Genomic DNA, 7,280 nt, shown 5'->3' on the forward strand with positions numbered 1-7,280 from the left:
AAAATAAACAACTACTATTGATTGGGTGTATTGCAGTGTCTTCGCAGCACGGTCATAATTACAGAGAGCCACTTGACTCCTGATTCTGCTTTCGGGAAAGCACTTCAGCTAAAACATAGGAGTAAAAACTAAAAGCAATTCATCAACTAGACACGGTACAAACCAGTTAAAAAAAAAAAAAAGTATCCTACTATTTTTCAGAAGCCTGTTATAGAATAAAAAAAAAATGTTAAAGTCTTCTGAAACCAAGTCGGTATCCATGAGAGACCAAGTTTAGAATTTTAGTCACGTCACTAAAACAGCTTGAATTTGTGCAAATATACGCTGAATAATATGTCAGTGTTGTGTAAGTGTGTTAGAAATGGCTTTGCACTTTGTTATTCTTACAATTGTTCTGTTACAGCATGCATAAGTCAATTAATATCATCATTGTTCCCAGACAAATTACGCTGTGCTACTATAAAGCTATTTCACAGTGGTAAGAGCAAATACTGTAGGGGAAAGAGTGAATAACATAATATACAGAAAAAAAAACTGTTCAAAGTTATATATATATATATATATATATATATATATATATATATATATATATATATATATATAGGAGAGAGATCTACCAACACATCTAAGACTATGCAAAAAATATAATCTTTGCACAACATCTTATAATTATGTTATGTAAGTTAGGTTATATAAACAAAACATGTAGATCTAATAAATGTAATAAAATGCTGTCGGAATGAAGCATCTAAAAAAAGACAAAAATAGGTTCCTTCTTTATGATTCTGTGACTAAATATGCAACGAATTAAGGGTAGCAGGCACTAATTATATACTTTTATTCATACATGTATATATGCCTAAGCATTATTAGCTTTTGCCCCACACCAGGTTTGGCGGGTTGTGAAACATTTAGAGTGAAGGAACTCCCTTCCTAATATCTTGTAGCCTCTTTTTTGTAAGTTATCACATCTGATTTCTTGGAATAGTTGGATGATTAGGCTAATACATTTCAATAAAACACCTATATGTTGTTAGTCATATGTAGAGTATTTCTTACCTGAGGAATACCTGCAACAACCAACCAGAGAGTTTTAATTGTTTGAAATGTCTCACAACATATGAAATTAACAACTGGTATCTTAAAATGAATACAAGCCTGCTTGTTCATTTGGATGGTACCAGATGGATTTTTCCCTAACAATAGTATTGAAATATTATACAGTGCACTGCTGCTTGTACAATATAACCTGAAAGACATATCATAATAGCCAAGGCATTTCTTAATTAACATGTAACTGCGCATACTACAAAGGCATGTCAAAGGATCCTAGAAGCAATAGTGAGACTGAAGTATCTATAGCACCAGTGGCTTCCCGCACAAGCCAGCTATAGAACCTCTACACCCAGCATAGGATAGTTTCCAGCAGAATAATATTGTAAATTGAAAAGCAACTCTAAAAAACTACTGACATGCCATCCATGGGCAGACCACGAATATGTAGCTGCAATTGCATTTTATAGTATATATGTATATATATATATATATATATATATATATATATATATATATATATATATACTGACTGAAATAATTGCATGCAGGTCTTCGATATCTCTGCTCTTTCACTGTAAATCTCATTGTAGGATAATAACTGCAAAAACTTTTTCAGTCTGCTTGGACTCGAAATCTTTTCAAAGAAATATCTTTGGCTTTTGTCTTGGGTCTTGGGGATTATTTTGCACATGTTTGAAACCAATCGTTAATAGAGCCCCAGTTTCATTGTGAAGGAAGCGTCCCAACATTTTCGTGTTAGGTACACAAAGGGGTGCAGCTTGAAAATAAACTAAGGAACTTTTTTGGGGGGTTCAAGCTCAGTGCTACAACTTTGAGCAGCAACTGGTAACTGGCAGCCCCCGAATAGCAATAATGTCTAACACAACACAGTATCAGCACAAATTATCTTTGAGATAACTTAGTTCCAAACCCTTCTTTAAGCAGGACAAATAATACCGATTCTCCACCCAGGAATGTGTGCATTGAGAAAATATGGATGAATCAGCTCTCAAGCCTTTCTCTAAGAGGGCATTATTTGTTTCCTTATTTTGTTCTCTGTGTTGCAAGACTCCTCGGGTGGATATTATAATCAATTCAATCTTTTTCATCAATAACTTATTTTACGCTGAAGAGATTGTTTTCTCCAAAGAGCTTGCTTCTCTATTATTCAGAATGGTTATCATGTTTCACAGAGAATGTGATACATTATTATTATGAAAAGAGCATCTTGTAAGATATCCTTCTCAACTGTTTATTGATGTCATTTCTCTCACTCTTTTTGACAATTAAAGTTAACTTTAAACTAGGCTACATACCATCCTACCAGACAGTATTGTATATAAACTAGGATGTACCTGAAGCAGAGATATACTACTTTATCTAGTCAGTATTACTAAATTAAAGTAAACCAGTACTTGTTCTCTAGCAGCTGCTAAAGAACAACACACAGTTTAATTACAATATATTCATTATAAGAGTTATTTAATATGTATGATTTTGCTACAGCAGTGCACTGCTGTCAGAGCAGATTGTTATGCGATAGTGAGTGTTAGACTAATATATATAGCGTCTATTATTCATACTGTGTGTATTTACCCAGATTTCTAAACAGTTCTTCTGAAATGAAAAGACACAACTAATAAATTATTCGCTCAGTAATACAGGCCAGTGATCATACTAGAGTTAATTTACCTTTATCATCAGGGTTTTAAAAAAAGATAGAGTTTACATTACATTCTCGGAACAGGCTTAACATATAACCAACACAACCCTCTCTGGTATTAATTCTTGTCATGATTTCACTTCAAATTTCATTTGTTTGAATAATTTTAGCTCAGTGCATTGGCAAGACTGAAATTCAAGAATGATATTTGTGTCCATGTGTTGTATATGACAACCCTTTCGAAGCACATGCTTCAAAGTATGCAAAATGCTGTAAAAGGATACCAAGGACACTCATTGAACAATTGCAGACATTGGGAGGACTTCAGCCAATAGCTAATAGGAGTGAATCACATTCTTTGTGGCAGTTTACCTCATTCCCAGGAGGAAGCAAATGCTATTATTACAGTGGCAGCTGATGAAATGCTTCAACAAAGGATCAATAATGCTCTTGTGTTTGGCTAACCTGAGTGACACATTCAAAATTAGAGATTGGTACAGAGGGAACTGTTTGTGCTTTAATAAAATGCAAGAGGGCTGGCCATTTACTGATGATATCAAAGGACCATTTCATTGTACTCTGCAACACTAGTTGCAGTTGTGGATTTTTCTTTGTGCATAGAAGTTGACTTTTACTGTGTGCTGTTTAAGGCACTTTTACATCATGAAAATACAGCAATACACAATATAGTAACCACTGTGTCTACATTTCCCAGGCTTCTCTAGCTTCAAGTCTCCTGCTACTAATTAAATACAATTTATAAAATATTGGTTTATTTGCATTTTCTGAGGGGAAATGAACAAGGTTGGTTAGTGGGTTGTATAAGCCAAAGATTAAGAAACATGTAATAATAATAATAATAATAATAATAATAATAATAATAATAATAATAATAATAATAATAATAATAAACAAACAGCTGGCATAATAAAATATGCATTGCTGTCTTCTTTTAAGGTGGCCTGCATCAGACAAACAATAAGCACATTCTGTCTGCTGTGGCTTTGAATTCTCACTGCCACAGTAGTCAGCTTATTAGTGTTAAGGAAACTCAATACCTGTCAATTGTGTGCTAAATGTGTATGTCATATTTTCAGCAGAAAGTTGCAGGAAATCTGAACTCATGAATGGCTTTTCCACGGGTGACTGAATAAATTGCTAAAGGATATATTGTATATTAAAATGCTAGCAGATATCCACAATTAAAATACATTTACATTGGCCATGCTTTGCTAGGTTTTGATTTTATCATGCTATACCAAGCTTACCTGTGTCTGTCTGCATGCCTGCTGTAAAGCTGGGTGCAGCAGTCAGCTGTAATAATAAGAAAGGCACAGCTTCTCTTTAACAGGTTTCAGCATCAATCCAATAAGACTGTGTGTAGTGACCAGTGAGTGCTGGTGCAATCGTGCAATTTTCCAGATTATTGCTGCTAATGGGCTTCCAGAAGAAGACACCCTTTGCTGTCTCCTTTGACTGACCACAATAACACTCCAACCTGAACAGGTGGTGACCCCCATCAGACCCTCATCTAAAATCAGCTGACCTCATCTCTTCTCACTGAACCATCTATTCAAGTTTCACCTCTTTGAAACGACTTTGATATTGGACTTTATGTATATATGTATGTATGTATGTATGTATGTGTATGAAATTCCAAATAATTAATGCTGGATCCACATATATAACATCTAGTAATTAAATATGTGCCAAAGCATTTGAGTATATGTGTTGAAAAAAAACAAACAAAACAAAACAAAAAAAAAAACAGGGACTCTTATGCAATGATCATGCATGTCTGTCTGTCTGTCTGTCTGTATTCCTGTGTCTGTGTCTCTGTCTGTCTGTCACAATAAACATGGTGAACTCAGTTATAGTCTTGATTTTGCAACAATATTCACCAAACTTGTATAATAGACTTTCTTTGCTATAATCTCTCAGTCTGTGCTAGTGTGCGATCTTGATGACCTTCTGTAAGTGCATGCATGGACAAGAAAACTATATGTTGTAACAAAACTAAATTCTTCATGTATCTTGCTATCAAGAAAGTGCCAAGAATGCATGTTCCCTATATAAACTTTCCATGGTGTTCGACACTTGATCCAAAGCACTGCCTGTTCCTCAGCAATGAATCACACGCTTTATAGTACATAGATAAACTGGGAACTATAATTACCAGTGAGTTACTTTATTTTTAGGCGAAGGATTCGAAACAGGGCTATAATGAAAGGGGAATGTTGCTAAGTTCTGGAGGTGGAAGCCAGCCTAATGTGAATCAATATGTAGGAGGCTACGCTCTTATAAAACTTTACAGATCTGTTAATGGTTGTTAACCTTACAAAGTTCTCTATATCACTTATATTGAAATAACAGACTGTGACTATATGTATGCCATTATTTGAGGTTACAATAGTTTTAGTTTTTTTAATGTATTTACAGATGATTCATAAATGTCGAGGTGGTGCAATTCCCTGAATGAATATGAAAAGCATAAAAGGAAAAATAATTTAACTAAATGTCATCAGACAGCTGATTATTTCACCACACCTGAAAATGAACAGGAACATTACTTAAACTAATCCACATTTACAACTGTTTTAACCACAACATAATCCTTTACATAATTAATTTCCTTTCAGATCTTTCTCTTAAAACAAATATATATGGTGTATAGTATATTATGACGTTCCACCACTCTTCTCAAGAAATCTACAGTACACTAGCTGTCTCTGCATATTGAAATGACTTGTGAAGACATTTCAAAGCTGTTACTGTGGCTGTGCTCGCATGCTAGAACTGTTTCCCCTGTGGTAGAAGCTAATTGGCGATACACGCCTATGGGTTTGCTTGCACTTCTGTGCTGTGGGTTTCAAACACTGTAATTACAGTAAGGCCACACACAGCACACGCAGTCAGCTGAATCTATACAGTAAATCAATTAAACCAGCATCTAAAGAGTTTCACGACCACTTCTCGTAATCCACAATGTATCAGATGAAGGTTTTGTGTTTACCTTATGAAAATGTTGTGCTGTTTTCTAGGTTGTGTGTGTGTGTGTGTGTATGCGTAGTTTTCCAGAAGATATGTTGCCTTAGCTTGCATAAGTACATTGCTGGATCGTAATTAAGTTTGACAAAGTTATGTCTGTAGATTGATGATTACCCCCCCCCCCCCCCCCCCTCCCATTTGGTGTGGGTTTCACTGTTTAGCAACACGGAGGACAAAATATGTATAATTTATTAGCCTTAATAGAAGTTTAGATAAAGGGAAAAAAAGGAGGAGAAAAAAATCCCAGGTGCATCCTGTACATGTGTTCCACTTTTTTGGTTAAGGCCAAGGAAATTCCTGGAGGAAAGAGTTATTGGAGCTGACATGACTGATCAGTTTATGTGTTGAAGTATTCTAAATACCACTGGAGGCATGGCTGCTCCCGGAGAAGGTAGTTTAAACACTGATATGCTCTGTTTGTTTGTAGCTGCTTCTGCTTCTTGTAGCCATGGACGTTCCGTTAAATTGACCTCTTAGATAAATCGACAACCTGCAGTATTTTATGTTCATTAATACATATCATATTATATATATATATATATATATATATATATATATATATATATATATATATATATATATATATATATATATATATATATGTATATAATGTCAGCTGTACATACTGTACAGTGCCCATCTTCACCCTTTATACTGCCCAAATACTTTCTGAAGGCCGTTCACTTTACCTTGGCAAGTATACATTAAGTTCCATGTAGTTTATAAACCATTTAATATCTAAAAATATTTCTATTGTTATTATGTAAATGAATGCAATTCATTTCATTTTTTTTCTTTTTTTTTTTTACATTGCTGAATGAGAATGCCTAATATATTCTGAGGGATGTTTGAGTTTACTGAGCACATCTTTTGATGTACTCAATCACTTGATGAACCAGTCCCCTTTGGCAAACCTTTGAAGGCTTTTAAAGTAAAATGATTCAACTTCTTTGTCACAGGAACTACCGAAACAGGCAAGCCATGAGAACAAAATTCAAAGTAAACATCTTCCAAACCCTGACAGCTGCTCATTTAAAAGAACTTTCTGTTCTTTTTTACCTCTGGACTTTCAATCAAGTGAAAATCATTCTGAAGTCTTGTCATTTGGAGGCCTGTATGTATCCATTGAGAATGTGTCTGTTTTATCTGCCATAGATATGAGGCTAACAAAACAAACAGCCATGTTACCATAAAGGAAATATGTAGGATTGACATACATTAGGTATTGACAGTACCATCCATATCATAGACCTGTTGTATACAGGTGCATCTTTTTTAATAGAATATAAGATATTAAATCACTGCAGAATGTATCAGAAGATTCCAAATGGAAACTGAAGCTAGTACACAGATGGCTCTTTCTGGCTAGTCAGTTGCCTTGGAAACAGTTGACATGGAGAGGTCATTTCTGTTACTTTACCATCTTCAGACAACAACTACCTACAGTATGTTCTATTTACAGTTGTTTAAATATAAATAGGTGTGACAGTTAGTACATAATATATATTCCAGA

Source organism: Polyodon spathula, chromosome 22 (genome assembly GCF_017654505.1).
Source record: "Polyodon spathula isolate WHYD16114869_AA chromosome 22, ASM1765450v1, whole genome shotgun sequence".
Taxonomy (NCBI): Eukaryota; Metazoa; Chordata; class Actinopteri; order Acipenseriformes; family Polyodontidae; genus Polyodon; species Polyodon spathula.